Below are 13,245 nucleotides of genomic sequence, written 5' to 3'. Positions count from 1 at the left end.
AGGGGCTGAATATCCATCTGTAGACTCCTTAGGCCAATCTGAAAGAGTCACTTGCCTATTGCTCTAACTTTCAGCTTACTTAGCATTGAATCTTGACTGCATTTTCTTTTCTATCTCTCTTTATTTCTCTCTCTCTCTCTCTCTCTCTCTCTCTCTCTCTCTCTCTCTCTCTCTCTCTCTCTCTTTACGAGACAGGGTTTCTCTTTATAGCCCTGGCTGTCCTGGAACTCACTTTGTAGACCAAGTTGGCCTCGAACTCAGAAATCTGCCTGCCTCTGCCTCCCGAGTGCTGGGATTAAAGGTGTGTGCCACCACCGCCCAGCTTCTTTCTTTTTTTCTTTCTTTCTTTCTTTCTTTCTTTCTTTCTTTCTTTCTTTCTTTCTTTCTTTCTTTCTTTCTTTCTTTCTTTCTGGTAAATTTGCATCCACTTTGATGTGGTTCAGTTCTCTGTGTCCAAAAAGCAGCATGATTGTGCCTGGCCTGTATTTTCTTTCATATTGGCTGTGGCTTCTCCCCTTATCCAGCTGATAAGAGCCCACACCTTAATTGCAGGGTGATGTAAAAAGTGGACTCTGTGTTGAACTTTGGCTTAAGGCTCAGAAGATTGGTATCAACACTGGGGCATGAGCTGGTCTGTTAGGAGGCGCTCTGTTTATCTTCCCTGTCCTCCTGCATTCGGAATGGTTACAGCACCAAGAATCTTTCTGAGGGGTAGGTGACTTGGGACCCTAAGCCCCACTCAATCTGAAGTTAGCTCTTCATCCTCCTCGTTTTTTGCTAATACATATTTTTTCTCACTAAACCAATTTTGATCCTATCACAGGTGTGGTCTTGCCCAGCCCCTAAACACCCTCTTTAAACTCATTTGTTTGGGTTAAAATAACTAGGACTTTGCAAGCTCAAATGTCTTCTGGTTGTATGATTTTAGGTTCCTTTTTTGTGTGTTTTGTTTTTCAAGATAGGCTTTCTTTGTGTAGCCCTGGCTGTCCTAGAATTCACCCTGTAGATCAGGTTGGCCTCGAACTCAGAGATCTGCCTCCCTGAGTGTTGGGATTAAAGGGAAGTACCACTCAGACCTTTAGGTCCCTATTGTGTATTCTACTGTCTGCAGTCCTTCTCTTCCCCTCTAGCTTTACATCCACGCGAGCACGGTGTTCTGAACTGGGCTTTCCCAGCAGCTGAGAGGTGGACTGCTTCCTTACAGCACCCGTTTACCTGTCCCAGGAAGCATCTGTGAGCCCATTCCCTTCAGGAAGTACATCCTGACCTTAGCTGCTAAAGGAAAGGACGGTTGCAGAAAGCCCACAGAAAAATCCCCGTGCCAGAGATCTTTCAAAACTGCAATGTTCAACAGGTTTGGGCTTGTTCTTGTGACCTATAGGGGCTGGCAGTGAGAGTGAGGGTTTGCCATTTATTAAAAACACAGTACTAATTAAGCATCTGCTGTCATGGCGGCTTGCTACTCCTGATTTCTGGAATAGCTGTTGGATTTCCATTAAGTGAAAATATAACTAGTTCCCTTACATGTGCTTCTCACATCTTTTATTGACAAAGCACTTGAAGTGAAATCACTGTAAGTACACTAAGGCTTCTAACTGGATTTGCCCACATCAGATGCACTTGGACAGCTAAAGTACACACTTGAGTCGATGTGGGTCGCGCGGAGGGTGATGGTGGTGGGGGGAGGAAGGGTTTGAGGGAGGTGAGCAGGCAAGTCAAGGGCTGTTAAAAGTAGAAGCGGAAAGGTGGCCTGTGAAGACACACAGAGACTGCAAGAGCTGCAGGCCAAGCAAGGTGAAGCTTGCGGGTGAGCAGGAGGAAGCGCAGTGGGGGGTGCTGCTCACACCCGGCGCAGGAGTCCTGGGGCAGCGCCAGGTCCCCGACCTGAGAGCCACTGCTCTGCGCTCTGCCTGCATGGGATCGGACAGGGTTAAGGCCATCACCTGCAGTCGAAGTGCGACCCAGATGGGAAGTAGGAAGTGCGGCGCCGAGCTTCCTGTATAAATAAACGCTCTGGCTGCTGCGCGCCCCGAGCTGCTGGCTGGTTCTGCAAGGTTCCTGCCTGTCAAGACAAGGAGGCGGAGAGGGACTCCTCCTCTTCCCGAGCTGTAGGTCTGGGCGTGGAGTCCTGTGGCAATCCTGCAAAAGTGTAAAGCTGTCAGCCGGGCGGAGCACTCAGGGAGAGGGAAGAGAATGAGAGAGCCCTTCCTCCGCGGCGTGCCCGCTGCCCTGGCTGGCCCAGGCTGGACCTGCTAGAGAGAGACGCCAAGCAACCCGAGGACTTCAGCTCCAGCCAGGTAGGTCTAGAAGGGGTGCTTGTGCGCAGGATACAGGCGGTGCAAGCCAGGAAGGCTGCTAGCTAAAATAGCAGGACCGAGGCTACCCGGTGGTTATGGCTAAATTCTATTTCCAGGGCTTAAGCCATGCAGAACTGCATGCATTCCAATGCTTCAAACACCTGTTAACTTTATTTATTTTTAAAATAAGTGCTTTTGAAAAGGTCGAAACAATTAGTTTACTTTCTAATAGAGTGATCTTTATAGAGCTTATCATAAACTGTATATCGGATCAGTCCTCTGGTGTGTCTCGAGGAGAGACAGTTGGCTGTCTACCTTCTGTTATTTGGAAATGCACAGTAGTATGTTGACACACAAAGCTATGAATAATACGTTACGTTAACCGTGGATTCTGGGCTATACGTTATGGTGATTATTTTTTTATCAGGTAATTGCTGATAAGAGAGAGAGAGAGGCTCTGCCCTGTTTTCAAGTTGATGTTAGAATGAAACTGATCCCGTTTTTCACCCAGGAAAGGTATCTTGGCGAGCTCCTCCCAGGGCCCCTTTTCGGGGATTCTGCTGTTAATCTTACACACACACACCCCTTGCTGAATTCTCAGAAGACAGTTCTCTGTATGTTTCCACTGGCTGTTCCTTTCTTCGCACTTTCACCCCCAGCTACCCTATCAAAACCCAAGCTGGAACCCTTACCACGGGGCTTCTGGCTAGGCACTTCTGACTGTCGGTTTTAGCACAGGAGGTATGGCCCGAAGGATATGGTCCTCAGCATTTCTGAAGCAGCGGGTGAGGAGTGTCACTGCCCAGAAGCAAAATAAATGAACTTTGAGATGACTCAGTTTTTAGGGTGTGGGCAAGAGGCAAAAGGAGCCCAGCCAGCCTTCACGGGGCTGCTGGCAGTAAAAGTATCTGCTGCAGCTTCCCCTGAGGTGAGTCTCTAGCTCTCTGCTTCCATTCACAGATAATCCCTCGCTGGCTCCCTCCTCCTCACTGGCTCTTTGTAAACCTCACTCCTTTTCCTCATGGGCATCAGACCCTTAAGTGTTTCTGAAACTACCTTGAACTGAAAGAGAGGGAGGAAAAAAAAGGGAAAGAAATCTAAAGCAGACCCATAAACCCACTTGGAGATAACTGTGTAATGAAGTTTCTCCACCCCACAGCCTGCCCTTGGGCACCTTGGTTTAGCATTTTCTGCTTTGCAGTGGGCATCAAGTTGGAAGTGGTGGAAGGAGGGAGAGAGGGAGGGAGGAGGGAAGGGTGGGATGGGGGAAGGGTGGGAGGGGGGGATGAGTTAGTTCTGTTTCTGAAGTACCTTTTAAGTGCCTTCACTCATCCAGAGTGAAGAAGAGCAAGATTAACGTGTGCAGGGAACGGGAAAAAGATGTCAAGTCACAGAATCCAAGCGCTTGGATTTTTTTTTTTTAATTGAAAATGAACAGTAAGAGAAAACCTAAGCTAACATCTCCTGGGCCATCACCCTAGATAACTCCAGCCTCCCCTATGGTGCTGGGAGGCAGGCTTGAGAGTGGTCAAACACTGATCATTTACCCAGGGCTTCACAAATATTTACAGTCATGGATGCCAAATATCTTTGTGCTGAGCCCCGACGAATATTCTCAGCATTCAAAAGCCCCATTCTTATGAATGGTCCCAGTGCACTGGCAGTCCCCCCCCCCCCACCATCCAGATTTCTAAACTAGGTCAGTGTAAGACATGTCTTTAAAATAATCAATTTTGGGATCTCAGACTATGAACCCAGTTTATTTATTTTTTGGCCAAATTGTACAAGCAAAATGGAAAGTATGCTCTCTCTAGAAAGAAAAAGAAAGAAAAAAAAAACTTTATCTACCCAAGCAAGATGATTTATTTAGCTTCCTGGAAAATATCTTTGTTTTCAACAGTGTGAATACTTTTAATCAGGACCAAAAAAAATGTGCATTTGAAATTTCTTTCTGGAAAAATTGTTTCAATATTCCAGAAGCCTGGGAACATTTAGACACACTGGGAATTGTTCCTCCGAAGTTGATGCTAGTCCAGCCTTCTGCGCCTCCCCTGGCTCTTTTTGGCATGGCATCGCGCTCCCCTTAGGCGGGATTCTTGGTATTTGATATCACCAGTTGAGGCAGCTGTCAGGAATCACCTGCCCTCAGAGGATGGTGCAAGAGCAAAGTCCAAACCGTTCAGGGGACTGACCCTGCTCTATGGAACTGATCATCCTGGATGTGGGGAAGGGACCAGGCTACCATGCAAAGTCATGCCTGGCAATTCAAGGAGTGGCTCTCTGATGCTGCTGCCCCTCAGTCCATAGACTTTTCTTCTAGAGATTTCTGCCTGAACTTATAGACACTCCCTAGTTATGCTAAGTTACCAATGGCTTTTGATTTATTAGGAGTGAATGTGGATGAGAACCAAGCCTTTAATATATAGTCATAAAATTTGTCTATTGCCAATGACTCTTTCCAAGGTGCTAGATGCTGAGGACACAAAGCCAGGTGAAAAGTAGTGGCTTCTGTCCCGAAGGAATTGTTGTCATCTTGGCAGGGAATCTCAATAGGTGGCAACTTCTTCACTTATGTTATTTGACCAGAATACAAAAACAAAACAAAACTATTTTTCTGTTTTTCATTTCAATCATGTGCTTTTCGATACTTGATCTTTGATAATTTTCTTGATATCATCCGAGTCTTGCATAAGTTAGAGCGCTGTGACCGCACCTGCGTTTGTTTATCTTCTGCCTCTTTGCAGTGCAGAAGTTTAAATGCAAGATCTCAAACATGATAATTTGGCTCTCTACCCCAGACCTACACCCTCAGCCTCGAACATTTAGGTTAAATGTCTTTTTTTTTTAATGCATGATATTGATGGATTGATTGTGTGTATAATGGTCAAAGGACAGTTGTCAGGATCTTCTTTCTGCCTTATGGGTTCTGGGGATCGAAACTCAGTCACCAGACTTGGTAGTAAGCGCCTTTCCCAGCTAAGCCTCAAATGTTTTAATTTATCTTCATCTTTCAGTAGGACGTTAATTTGTAACAATTTTTTTCATTTAAATTTGGCATTTGCCATTAGCTGGTCATTGAGTAGTTCCAAAGCTACCGTGTCACAGTGCAGTGGTTATTAAAAAACAGAAAATGTGGCAACTGGAGAGATAGCTCCATAGCGAAGAGAGGGTAGGACTCAGGTTTGGTTCCCAGCACGCAATGGCAGCTCATGCCTGATTGTAACTCAAGTTTCAGGGGGATCCAATGCCTTCTTCCGGCCTCTGTGGGCACCAGTCATGCGTGTGCCACATACACATGCACGCAGGCATAACAATTACGCACGTTTTTAAAATGTCTTAAAAGGAAAGCAGAAACCTCTACAATTCTGAGAGTAAAAGTGACCAGTACTTCTCACCACGAGATGAACAGCTTCTTGTGGGTAGCTGGATTCTCTTTTTCCTTCCTTCTTATTAAAATACTTAATCTATTTCATGTACACGGCGCCTATGAGAGTCTAGGTGCATCGTGTAGTGTATGTGCAGGTGCCTTTGAAGCCCAGGAGTATCTGATCCCCTGGAGCTGGGACTGCAGATGGCTGAGTCACCTCCTGTGGGTGCTGGGATCCATGTTGGGTTTGGGGAACTGACCCAACGTCCTTTGCAAGAGCAGTAAGGACGTGTAACTGCTCAGCTGTCTTTCCAGTCCTCTCTTTCATGGAATTGTGGCTGAACCATATATCCACAAGGTTTCCTGCATTCTGTGACATCATCTGCTGAGAAGGTCCCCACCCAGCTTCCTTCTCTACCCAGGGGCTGAGTTATCACCTCAGTATCCCATCTCCTAACAGGTATGGAATCGGGTTCACTGCAGTTTGACTTTCTTCCCTGCATTATGGATTCCAGTTAAAAGATTCTTCAGGAAAGGCATGCAAGAATATATGCCCTGAACCTTCTTCAGCGTGGGAGGTTAGCAACTCCACTTCCACACTGGCCTCATGAAAGTTTGTTTCTAATTAAAATTTCTGTGGAAGCTTAAAACTTTTACAGAAGGGAGTAATATTTACATATGCATTTTTACATATACATATGAATATTTACATATTCATTTGGAGAAAAGTTTTTCTGGGTTTATATGTTCATACTTTGGTGACTGTGGTTTCCTGGTAATGTCCTAACCCTAGAAGTCAGCCCAAGTCTTGTTCTGTAGGGCTTTCTGAAACACATCTCCTCCGTCTGTTAATTACATTATTGTCCAACCTGCCTGTCAGAGACATTCCTTCCTGATCTGGGTCTTTGTTGCTGTGCCAGGCAAGGGGAAGAAAATTATTCAGTGGGGCTGGATGAATAATTGTGGGAGGCGAGAGAACCAACAGTTGAAGAAAGGGGCGGGCAGGACATGGCGGTGGTGAGGAGGGAGCTGGCGTGGTGCATGTAAAAATCACAGCACCAAGAACACTGAGCTGTGGGTCTCATGCCCACGCCTACCTTCTTTGATAAGTTTGTATTGTTAGGAAAGCTGGAATGGGTTTCTACTTTTTGAACCTAACCCTGCAGTATAAAGAAAACATGGAACAAAGACAAGAAGAGTGTGTGTGTGTGTGTGTGTGTGTGTGTGTGTGTGTGTGTTTAAGAAAAGGGAACAGCATTTTGAAAGGATAAAACTAGACATCCCAGAGTTAGCATCTCATGATGTATACATGGTCACGTTCATATATCTCTTCCATTGTATAGAAAACACTTTAAAGTTGGGCCTTGTTAAAATAGTTTCCTGGACTGTATTCACTCGTGAATTTGAAAGAGTAAACATGCTCTTTAGGAAACAGTCCTTGCTGAAGCTAAGACACCCCTCCTGGGACTGGGGACTTAGCTCTACTGGCAAAGTGCTTGACTAGTATTCGTGAATCCTAGGCTCAGTCCCAGCACCTTATAAGACCAGGCATGGTGGTGCTTGCTATAGTCCTCGCCCTCAGGAGGTAGCGGTGAGAATGGTGGAGTTCAGGGCCATCCTGGGCTACATGGGACACTGTTCCCTCCTGAGACATGCTCCCATTTCTCCTTCCTCATGCTCTTCCCTCCTTTCTACCCACCAAAAAGATGGCAGTGATAGAGTTATACATGGGATAATGACATTTCCATCCATCGCCTACTTGCTGTGCACTCGATGGTGGTCCGATCGATCAAAAACAAAGCGAGCACATTCCTTTTGCCTAGTGAGGACCACAATAAATTCAGTATGTGATGTGGACAGTTCCGGTGTAGACAAAGCCACTGGAATGCCCATTGCCCGGCAGGACAGACCACACAGTTACATACAACATGCAATAATGACGATACACAACAACTCTACTGATGTGTGCTACGTATTTTTACTGTTCTTTTACTTCTGTGTATTTAAAAAGTGTCTTTTGCGAATTATCAACCCTTGCCGGGCACAGGTTTCACAGGTAGCAGGTTTCTCTTTATTAACATGTCTCTTTTGACAGCCAAAGGCCAGGCTGAGTGGCCCACCCACAGCCTCTAGGTTTGTGTCATGCACTAGATGCTCACACAGTGACCCGCTCTCCCCAGTTGTAAAGCAGTGCACGACCGAGTTCACACATTGGTTCCGTTCGGGCTGGTGAGATGGCTCAGTGGGTAAGAGTACCCACTGCTCTTCCAAAGGTCTGGAGTTCAAATCCCAGCAACCACATGATGGCTCACAACCATCCGTAACGAGATCTGACGCCCTCTTCTGGTGTGTCTGAAGACAACTACAGTGTACTTACATATAATAAATCTTAAAAAAAAAAAAAAAAAGACATTGGTTCCGTTCCCAGAAGATGGAGGTCTGCAAGCTACAAGGCTGTGTGGTCCTCTCTCCTCAAAACTGTGATTATGAAGATTTTAAGACCAAAGAATTGTAGACCTAGGTGTCTGGTCTTTATCTCTCGATTTCTCTGGACGAAACCATGAGATTCTGGAGAGGGGAGAAGTCCTTCCCAAGCTGTATATCTTAGCACTACTCCCTCAAGGCTGGGGGATGGGTCTTAACGGCCAGCACAGCACATCTAAGACCTAAATATTTATTAGACTTGCTGATACCCAGGAAAGATCCCCTAATCTCCATTATCAATAACGACCAAGTCCATTAAGAGGGACACCTTGTTTGCACTCCCTGGCCTTGAGCGCTATTCCCTGAGAGGCAGTTGCATAGATATGAATTATGTATGCCTCAGAAGTTGTGTTTCTCTAAACAGGAGTGAGTCTGTCCATGATCCATTTGTTCTTACAGTCACGGGGCATGCAGGACCGTTGGTGGTGATGTGACTGATATGCACTGGTTCATCTTGTCCCTGAATGATCAGAACACTGGTCAGAGAGCCAAGTAGGAAAGAGAAGTGTACTGGCTAGTGTGGAGGGCTGCCAGGAGCCTCGCCTCTGTCAGCACCTCCTGCCCTCACTGTCACTCTAGCTATGCCCCCAGCGAACTCAACCTGTCTTCCTCTAGACCCCGGTTTTGAGTACAGCTTCAGTGACCACCTACTGGCAGCCATTGACTAGCCTTTTAACCAGCACCATTGAGGTTACTGATAGGTCCTGTTAAAAACACGAGCCAGTAGCTAAAATAAACTCCTCCACTGGCCTGTGGTGCAAAGGTCAAGCCAGTACAGTCAATTCCTGTATCTTCAGGTTCCAAGTCTGTGGGTCTGCCCGGGGATCAAAGGCATTCAGAAAGTGGGGCTCAAGAGTTAGGAGCAACCATTGCTCTTGCAGAGGACTAGAGGTTGGGTCCCAGGGTCTGTGTCAAGCAGCGCACCTGTAACTTGAGCACCAGGGGACCTGATGGCTCCTTCTGACTCCTCTTGGCACCCCCTCCCCCTGCACATGACATGCACACTAATAATAATAATGAGAAGATAAAACAATTTTTAAAAGGTATTCAGAAAGGGCCAGCAAAATGGCCCAGCTGATAAAGCCTCCTGCTGAGGCGATGCCTGGCAACCCCGAGTTTGATCTGTGGGACCTACATGGTGGAAGGAGAAAACGAGCATCTGCAAAGTTGCCTGCTAAGCCCTGGACTGTGCGCTGGGCCCTGTGGCACGCTCATGCGTCTCCTTCTCTTGAGAAATAAATGTAAATAAATAACGACGACGACAACAACAACAACAACAACAAAACAACCCTCAGAAAGTAGCTCTATGTGCACTAAGCTTATGCAGAACTTTCTTGTCATCATTTCCTAAACAATACAATATAATGACGATTCACATGGCCTTTGATAGTGTTGGATATTATTTAAGACCTTCAGGAGGATTGGTTATGAGCACTACTGTGCCCTTTTGTCTAAGGGACATGAGCATCTCTGAGCTGTGGCGTCTGAAGGGAGGGCGTTCTGAACTAGAGCCAAGGGAAAACCCCGCGGATTTTCACTGTTGTGCTTAGCCAATACGGTGGGAACTTGGGATTACTGTTCTCCATTCTACTGACTCTAGAGTAGACAGCCCGAGACTCTCTCCATTACACAAACTGGCATTGGAGCTGTACCACCCCAAGGCCTGTCCTTCCCAAAGCCTTCCCTTGGAAGCTCCCTCCTGTAGCTATGCATCCAGCCCCTTCATAGGATAGCTCGGTGTCTTTCAAGGCCTCATCGACATTTTGAAAGCATTTATGTGACTCCTCTTGTGTTTGGTCCTCGGCCACTGCAGGGTGGCTGGGGACTAAGACCTCAGCACAGTCGAGCTGGACTTATACTGATGGTTTGGTTCCTCGGCAGTATCCAGCTGGCTCACTCGGCAGAGGCTCTCCTTTGCTCAGTCTCTGTAATTGTGCTCTGGCCATTTCTCTAAATGTTTTTGCAAGGCGCTAAGACAATGTAGAGAAATTCTCAGATAACTCTCTTTGTATCCTAAACAAATGCTTTTACTTCCAATTAGATTATCTTGGGTACACATACTGGTGCACACACACATACATACACATATACTCACACACATGCACATACACATGCATACACAAATACTCATATACACACAATACACACTCACACACGTGCATATACACATACTCTGCCACATACTTATACACGCACACATACACACGTACAACACATACTTACACACACACACACACACACACACACACACACACACACACACACACGGTAACTGCCTTGAATCTAGACAGTCAAACAAGCTACCTAATTTAAAAATACTTGTGACTGTTGGCCCTCACCGCCCTTGGCGTTTCGGGAGCAGATTGCTTTTTCAGGCCTCCAGCAGAATATGAAAATTCCTCATGCATCCCGTGCTTCCAGCCCAGCTTCTCAAGATTCCGTTCCTTGGCAAGCCTAATGAAAACACACAGGGAAGCAACTCCCCTGTCCTTTCCTACCAGGCAGCACTTGCTTCTCGTAACAACGCTTCAAGGTGCAAGAGGCACTTGGGGCAGAGAGAAGGTTCTCTGTTCCTGGTAATTCTATACAAAACAGAACGGTAGAAAGTGGCTTTCCTTCCTCGCAGATCTGGCCTTAGAGCTAGGTATATGTAAACAAGTGAAACCTGCCACAAGCCTTTGAAAGTCGAAACCCGAAGGCAGCTGCCAGATTTCTCTCCTTTCCAACATGCCCTTGGACTTGCTGCCAAAATTCTTCCCCGAGGGATCCTGGACACCCAATGAGAGGCACAGTTACATTAGGAATAACTGTAAAAGTAATGATAATTGTTACCTTTCAAGTGGTAGGGTGGATAAACCAAGTTGCTCCCTTATCTTAGATTGGGAGTGTGGGGTATGAGAAAGAATAAGCCGCACAAGTCAGCAGGCCGGTCTCAGGGAGCTGGCTTCTCTCTGGAAGGAAGGTCTTTCTGGAAGTCTGAAAGTAAAAGGGGGTGAATTGCTGTGGCCTACAAAGGAATGGCTCGTGAGAGGGAGAGTGTCTTAGGGTATCAATTGATAAACCCCCGCGGCCAAAATCAACCTGGAGAGGAACAGGTTTATTTCACAGTGTAACCCCCAGGTCACGCTGTCACTGAGGGAAATCAGGACAGGAATTCAAAGAGGGCAGACACCTGGAGGCAGGAGCTGCTGCAGAGGCCAGGGAGGGGTGCTGCTCACTGGCCTGCTTTCTTATAGAACCCAGGACCACCAGCCCAGGGATGGCACCACTCACAGTGAGCCGGGACCTCACACATCAATCATCAATCAAGAAGATGTCCTACAAGACTTCCCACAGGCCAATCTGATGGGGACATTTTCTAAACTGAGGTTCATCTTCTCAAATGAATCTAGCTTGTGTCAAGCTGACAAAGAAGGAGCCCAGACAGAATGTCCTCAGTTCTCTTGCGGGTCCTCCCTCCCGGTGTCATGTGACTTGCTAGGTAGTCAGGGTGGGAGGATGAGGTCCTGCCAGTGGTTTTTGGGGGGAGTGAATGTGAATCTTTAGATAAAGGTCGGGACACACTAGCAAGCTCCATAGGTATTCACAGTCTCTCTAGTGTGAAGACCCCATCAGAGGGTACAGGGTTTCCCTGCTTAATGTTTTAAAAACTCATTTCCAATAAACTCATGGTAGAAGAAATTCTTGTTTGAGATCTATTCATCTATCTATCTATCTATCTATCTATCTATCTATCTATCTATCTATCTATCTATCATCTATTGATTCCAGCCATTTATCTGTCTTATCTTTTTGTCATCTATAACACTCATTGTTAGTTTTTCCCAAAGACAAAAGGCAAGATTGGTTTTCAGTCTGTTTCTAGGGCAACCTTAGGCTTCTGTGATAAGGATTGGGAGAGATCAAAGAGGGACCGGCCCTGCATCCCACCCCAAGAACAAGCACTAACTTCTCTACTCTCTCTTACACAGCGGTAGTGTGGCATTTTTGGTTTTATTAAATGCTATCACTTGAAAATGTTTAGAATCTCTCACTTTAGGAAATTAGTGTTAATTTCTGAAGCGTTGCTTTGGATTGTTCGCCTCCTGAAAGAATGAAGCACGTCACTTCTCTCCCGTGCTCCACTGAGTTACAGGGATGCCTTTTGAAAGACTGTATTCTTTCAAAAATGTGTTTCTGCAATGCAAAGGGTTTTATGCTTTAAATATTTTTATATAAATATGTTTTACTTTTGAATCCTTTTATAACTTTTGTTTCTAGGCAGGTAACTCACAAACGAAGGAATAAAATCATGGATAGAACTAGAGACAGGATTAGATTTCAGTAGATCTTGTTTAATACAACCAATAGTTCTGTCTTAAAAATATGAGTAAAGGCCATGTGTAGTGGTGCACACCTTTAATCCTGGCACTTGGGAGGCAGAGGCAGGTGGATCTCTGGAAGTTTGAGGTCATCCTGGTCTATATAGAGTTTCAGGAGAGACAAGGCTACATAGAGAGACCCTGTCCGAAACAGACAAACAAGCAAACCAACAAACCATAAGTATGTCTAAGATACCTCAAAAGAGGTATCCAGTTATGTCTATATTCTCAGGCATACATTAATAATTTGTCCCAGATAGCCAGTGAGATGTCTCAGCACTTCAAATACCAGCCTTAGAACACAGGTTGGTTCCAAAACTTATTTTGGAAGCAGAGGATCAACACACTCATATTGCCCTCTGACCTCAGGAGTACATTGTGGCAACACTCACACACACACACACACACACACACACACACATCTTTAAATTGTCCCTCTATGAAGTTTTCTTTCAGAAAGCAATACCAGGCTAGGCTGTAAGAAAGTGAGCAGTAGCCAGATTTGAAGAACACCATTGTGTCTTCATGGTAGCATCCACCAACTAGCATCCTAAGTCAGTCCTTCCTTCCTTCCTTCCTTCCTTCCTTCCTTCCTTCCTTCCTTCCTTCCTTCCTTCCCCATGTTATTTATTTATTTGTTTGTTTATGACCCATGTTCTCACTATATAAGCCAGGCTGACTTTGTGCCTGCCTGCTGACTTCTGGGATGACAATGGTGTGCCACCGTGCCTAGCTC

The 13,245-nt window shown here is 45.8% G+C and overlaps 1 protein-coding gene across 3 annotated transcripts in view; it reads left to right on the top strand.

Moving 5' to 3' along the window:
• Nucleotides 1–13,245, top strand: part of Rnf144b (ring finger protein 144B) — a 142,617-nt gene that overhangs the window by 85,254 nt on the left and 44,118 nt on the right. Inside the window, exon 1 of one of the 3 annotated variants that reach the window (XM_021180309.3) lies at nucleotides 2,125–2,297. The exons of the other annotated variants lie outside the window; for them this stretch is intronic. The gene's annotated coding sequence lies outside the window, so the exon portion shown is untranslated. Of the gene's footprint in view, nucleotides 1–2,124; nucleotides 2,298–13,245 lie in introns of those variants that run through there. 3 annotated transcript variants of the gene reach the window in all.

The sequence above is a fragment of the Mus caroli genome, unplaced genomic scaffold (genome assembly GCF_978045245.1).
Source record: "Mus caroli unplaced genomic scaffold, Mus_caroli_1 scaffold_15, whole genome shotgun sequence".
Classification (NCBI taxonomy): Eukaryota; Metazoa; Chordata; class Mammalia; order Rodentia; family Muridae; genus Mus; species Mus caroli.
The sequence above is the reverse complement of the archived record's forward strand: the minus strand, read 5'-3'. Positions and strand labels throughout refer to the sequence as shown.